The following is a 6,000-nucleotide window of genomic DNA, read 5'->3' as shown; positions in this document are numbered from 1 at the left end:
CTTAATGGGCTCTGATACCATGTTAAGATTTGGGGTCCATCTTAATAAGGTCAACCTTTTTAAGAGGAGTGTCACAATCCTTATCTATTTGGTCATTATTTCGGTATTTTACCGATGTGGGATTATATTCCCTTAACATGCCCCCGCAAGATGGTGGCTCGTTTGAGCAGACCAATCTTGAAATCCGTGTGCTCATTTTTAGAGACTTAATCGGATCGAATCGCTCGTTGGAGCTTAATGGGCTCTGATACCATGTGAAGACTTGGGGTCCATCTTAATAAGGTCAACCTTTTTAAGAGGAGTGTCACAATTCTTTATATATTGGTCATTGTTTCGGTATTTTACCGATGTGAGATTATATTCCCTTAACAATGGTTTGGGGTATAGTGCAGAAAGGTCCACTGCTGCTGCTGTGGAGTATTCTGTAATCTGTGTCCAGTGTTGTTTTGTGTAGGCGAAGATGATCTAATCCGTTCTTTTGAAGTTGCTGTAATCAGATAAGTGTTATTTAATTTGTAGTAATTTGTGTTATCTAAGTGATGCAAGCTCCAGCAAGTATTTGCACTTCAGCCAACAAAATCCAAAATGACCAATCCAGCCTATAGACATTCTGTACAATGTCTTGGAAATGGTATTCCAGCCTTTGCTATTCTCTTACAGCCTAAAGACATGCAATAAACAGAATCAATGCCAGTTAACACTAAATTAATTTGAGAATTATGCTTCTCAAGTTCCATAGGTCTCAACTTAGATGACACAAAATTAATTTAGATGACACAAAACATGCTTTGGCTTTTTGGGGCCATTTCCACCTCCATGCAGGGTTTGCCCTACAGGCCCTTTTTCTTAAGCCTTCAAGAAACAATATTGGCCGCTAAAACCCTTCCTCTGATTTCGCCTCTGTCGACACCTTCAAAAATATCTGATGATTTTTCACTATCATTAAAGAACTTCGTTCCGGTCACGAAACGCAATGGGAAAAGCAAAATTAGATGTCTCAGTTCATCTTCAGAATCAGTAATTGTGCCAGAAATAAGTACCCAATCCACCTCAGGCTGAAATCCGAGTCAAGACTTTATCGGAAAAAAGAAATTTCGTGGCAAGACTATAGTTGTTAAATATGGAGGAGCTGCAATGAAGTCCGAGGCACTCGAGGCTTTTGTAATTGTTGACATTGTCCTCTGTTCGTGTGAAACCTAGAAGTATATGAGATCATTCACAAGTAATAAAATTGATGATTTGAGAATATCGTCCACAGGAAATAAATTTTAATTCAAGTTTACTACTTATATATGGAATTCAAATTATGTAAAACAAAAGATAGATTTTGATTTTATTTTTACTAAATTAATCTAACAAAGTAGTAAAAGTTTGGTTTTTATCAAATTATGGATGATTGTATTGAATTTCGACTTCGCTTATTGCTATATATTTCAATTCTTGATTCGTAACCTAGTTTCGTTCGTACATTCATGACAATCGATAAAACTAATGTATTTAAATTTTTTTCCAAAAGAAATTAATTCTATCATAACCACGACTCGAATCTATTCCTAGTCAAAATTCAAATAGTTAGAACGCATTAAATTTTAGATTATCTATACGATTGCATATGTACTAAATGTTATTTCTCACATCTATTGTACATATATTAATTTTGCTGCGTTCTAAATTTATTGTGAGTCTTCAACATTATAACAAGCAACTATTTATTTAATTGGTGGCCAATCAATTAAATAATGCAATAGGCATGCAAAATTAATCAAGAAATGCAAGAAATAATAAACTATTAGTCTTGAATTAGAAATAAATAACAAATAGGGAAGAATAATAGAAAAATATCACCCAGATCTTGAAAGAATATAAAAGATGTTGATCTTCAAATCCAAAGTTAAATTCTTGAAAATCTTGATATAATTGAGCTTCAATTCTTTGCTAGGACTTGATCTCCTCTATCAAAATATAGTAATTGACCTCTTCTTTTTAATGAATTTGATGATAATATTATTCATGAAGAGGCAAGAGAGGATTTGTTTTTTATGTGTGGCCCTCGTTTTGTATTTATAAGAGTCGAAAAATAGGTTAAAATTGCATACAATTTGATTTCCAAAAGAGTTTGAATCACGAAAGGAAAATGATGATTCGTGCTCACCGTTGTCTTTGAACACCTTTTGGTATTTTAGTTGCAACTTTTTCTTATGGTGTCCGATTGATGTGATTCAAAGTGAATTGAAAATATAACTCAAAGAACTACAATTCTTCTAGAGTACATTTTTTTTCCAATTTGAACGTATTCTATCTGAAAAATGGGTCTCAAATTGAGGCTAAAAATTCGGAGCATATCTTTTTCGGCTGGAAATTGTTTTGTGCAAATACTTCAACTTTATTTCACTAATTTGACCTCCAATTGCATCCAATTGAACATATGTGATCTTCAATTTTTATTTTATGGTTCGAATCAACTATTGAATGTTTATACTTTGGTCCCCCAAACTTTGAATTTCTTTCTTTTTTTGGCCCTTTTTTGTTTCGTTCTTTCAATTTCACAAATTTGCATTGAGATAAATCATTATCAGAAAGTGGCTAGGGTTATAACCAAATATATACTCTAGGGTTAGGCTTTAAGTTGGACTATTAAAGGGGTAAACGGGCCAAGATTCAAGCCATCCATAAGGGAATACAATTAGGTCGGGTGTAGCTCATGGACTTGGTTGTTGGACTTATTTCATTTATCGACCTATGCCTATGAAATAATATTAACCCACGTTAACATCATAACCCGAAATTTATTGGGTATCAAAAACCCAATAAATCTCCACCTTGATGCCCAATAAATCTACAAGCAGTCAAAATACACATTTAGCACTTGCATAATTAAGGTAGCCGATACCTTACCTCATGTTTTCAACTTGAAACACATATCATACCTGCTTCATGTACTCACTGGGGCTAAGGTCAAAAGTACCCAAGTAGAAGCAAATATTGAACAGTAAACAATCAAGAGCAAATACACGTGCGATGACGATATAATATAGGATAACACACACAGATCTTTTCAAAAACACGTTCACGTAGAACCATAGATTAATACCATGTCAATCAAACCACGGTCAACCATATATGCAACACATGCATAAATGACCTTAAGAAAAGATCTCACCATACTTATCATATCCCATTCCGTGTTGCTCACACCTCGAGAACACATATCTCCTCTCATCGCCCATCAAACTCATTAGACAGATCACTCAACTCATGTCTAACTGGCAAGTCACAATAGATCCTAAGTCCACGAGATAATCGTTTATCTCCACATCACTTCTCCCAACCTAAGTGGATAATGGGTCTCCACCTAACAGAAGCGATAGAAGTGCCTCTCTCACACTCTACCTGATCAGGGTCTCTTTCCAGATAAAGGATTCTAGACATTTGATCACATCTCCACTCGCCATCCAAATGTCACACTTCACATCCTCGGTACAAACCACTATGTACCCTTAGGCATCTATACTCTACCTCACCAAAAGACACACAACACACTGCTAATGTATTCTAACCAACTATGCATGCAAGCAATTACACCAAGTAATCCTAATGTCTCAAATTTATGCAAATGCACATATCAAACACATTAAGATGTAACTGATAATCATGCAACAAAATTTAGACAATCACACACATGCAAAAAAGGATCACACACAGATGCATATGCAATGACTAGGTTTACACTCAATAAACCTCACTGGGGTCATAACTCGACCCCCCAACCAAATTCGTCTCACCTCTCATCTTACCCTTCAGCTTATCTTTTTTCTTGGGACAGTCCCTAATAAAGTGTCTAGACTTACCACAACTGTAACACCTTTTACCACTAGACTTCTCTCGTCCCTTGCCCTTCCTCTTACTACCCTCATCACTCGAGTCACTACTCGAATCACTACCGTCTTGAGTTCTACCCAAATTCATTTGCTTAAACTTTATCCTACTCCTCATCATATGTAACTCGCCACTCCTCTTATCCTCTTTTTCAACCTTAATCTCTATCTCCTTATTTCTAAGTGAGTCTATGACAATCTCGGGTGTTAAGGTGTCCTTACCATACTTAGTTACATTCTTAACTTCCCTATATGAATCAGGCATGAAATTAAGCAGGATAATAGCCTTAGATACCTCTTCATCACAATTAATGATGTCTTGAACTAACTTGTTAAAGACATCCAGATTGTCATCAAGATCCTTTGAAGGATCCATTTTAAAGCTGAAAAATCGTTCAAGCAGTACAATTTATTAGGAGTTGACTTAAGTAAATATAAGTCCTCCAACTTTTTCCAAAATTGTTTTGTAGAATCCAGTTTTCCTACTTTTCTCAAAACAGTATCAGACATGTGTAAAATAATTGAAGTGTATACAAGTTCATCATACTCTTCTTTTTGTACCTCTGTTAAATTTGTAGGAAATTTGCCATCTATGACTTTTAAAACTTTTTGTTGGACCAAAATACCCTTCATCTTTTGTTGTTAAATTGAAAAATCCCCTTTCCCATTAAAAATTTCAATTTCAAAGTGTGAAGACATTTTTTAAGAACTAGAACAACCAAAAGCATAGATAGGTTACACAAAGTTATCCTACGGCCGCAATATACACCGTTCTAGATTTCTAGGGTTTCGTAAGACTCACGATCTTAAATCAAGGGAATGTTTGAACGGGTCAAGTCCAGGTGTTTTAACAAGAAAATCAATGCATCACGAAGGCATGTAAACAAAAGTTCGAATTTCCATGCAACAAGTCTCACACAATGACTATATGATAGGTAAAGCACAAAATCAACTACCAACTTGCAATCAAAACTCAACACTTCAAAAACAAAGCAAATAATTCCTAAATTTCTAGCACAAGCAATGGTTGCCAAGCAATGACAACTCCTAATCCTAACGATCACCCCACACGATGATCTGCTAGTACTGAAATTTAAACTGAGTTAAGCCAATATACGAGAGCAGACCAATCTGAGTCCGTAAATTATGAGACACGCGAATTTAACACTTTAGGACCTCCACTATTCATCCTAAAGTCACCAGCAACCACATCAACATGAAAACAGCACCCGGCACCCAAATGTCCAAGGACAAAATCGTCCAACTTTCACTGTATTGCTCCAAACTGAAATCCGACAACACCGCAGGGTCCGTCTCATCTCCAGCAACATTCTGTTTGAAGATACTATCGCCAAATTCTGACTCACGCGCCTGGCCTGAGTTTCCACGCACCGGCGGCCTGTCACCCTTACGGCTTCTTCTCCGCCTGCACAGTCTACCAGTGGTGTCCGTTTTGCCAAACTCTTTTTGGTTTCACCAGAAAATGCCAAAACAGATCCAGTAGAAATTTGAAAAAATCCCAGAAAACTGTCCAGTTTTTCTGCCTTTTTTTCTGTCCGATTTCTGGTCACTTCCAACCCGTTTTTAGCTCCAAAAATCACAAATTTATTAACAACACAAGCTTTGATGCCATTTGTAATGAAAATTCCTCGATAAATCTTGATTTCAGATTCAGAAAATAATCAAACGAACACCGATTTACCTCGGCTCGACCCAAGACTTTCGCCTTCACTTTAAACTGTTCTCTTTCTCTCTAATCCCACAAAGGAGAAGGGTGGTGGTGTTAGCAATCACAAAGGTATGGAGGGGAAGAAGAAGATATCACAATGGTTGAATCTCACTCACAACCTCACATGACTTCCCTCCCTCTCGGCTGCCTCTCTTCTCTCAACTCTCCTCTCCTCTCCATTGCTACAACACACACACACACACACACACACACACCATTATTCATCCTAAAGTCTCTGAAAACTGCAGTAATCAAGAAATCACGATCGAGTCCCGAATGCCCGAAGAACAATGCTATCCAGATTCTTCTGCGTACCCTGAAACAGAAAACTTTCAACACCAAAAATGTCAGAAATAATATGAGGAACAAACTGTTTGAAGGGACCGTCGCCAGAAA

Source organism: Olea europaea, chromosome 8, assembly GCF_002742605.1.
Source record: "Olea europaea var. sylvestris chromosome 8, O_europaea_v1, whole genome shotgun sequence".
NCBI classification, from domain to species: Eukaryota; Viridiplantae; Streptophyta; class Magnoliopsida; order Lamiales; family Oleaceae; genus Olea; species Olea europaea.
This window is presented reverse-complemented; position numbering follows the sequence as displayed.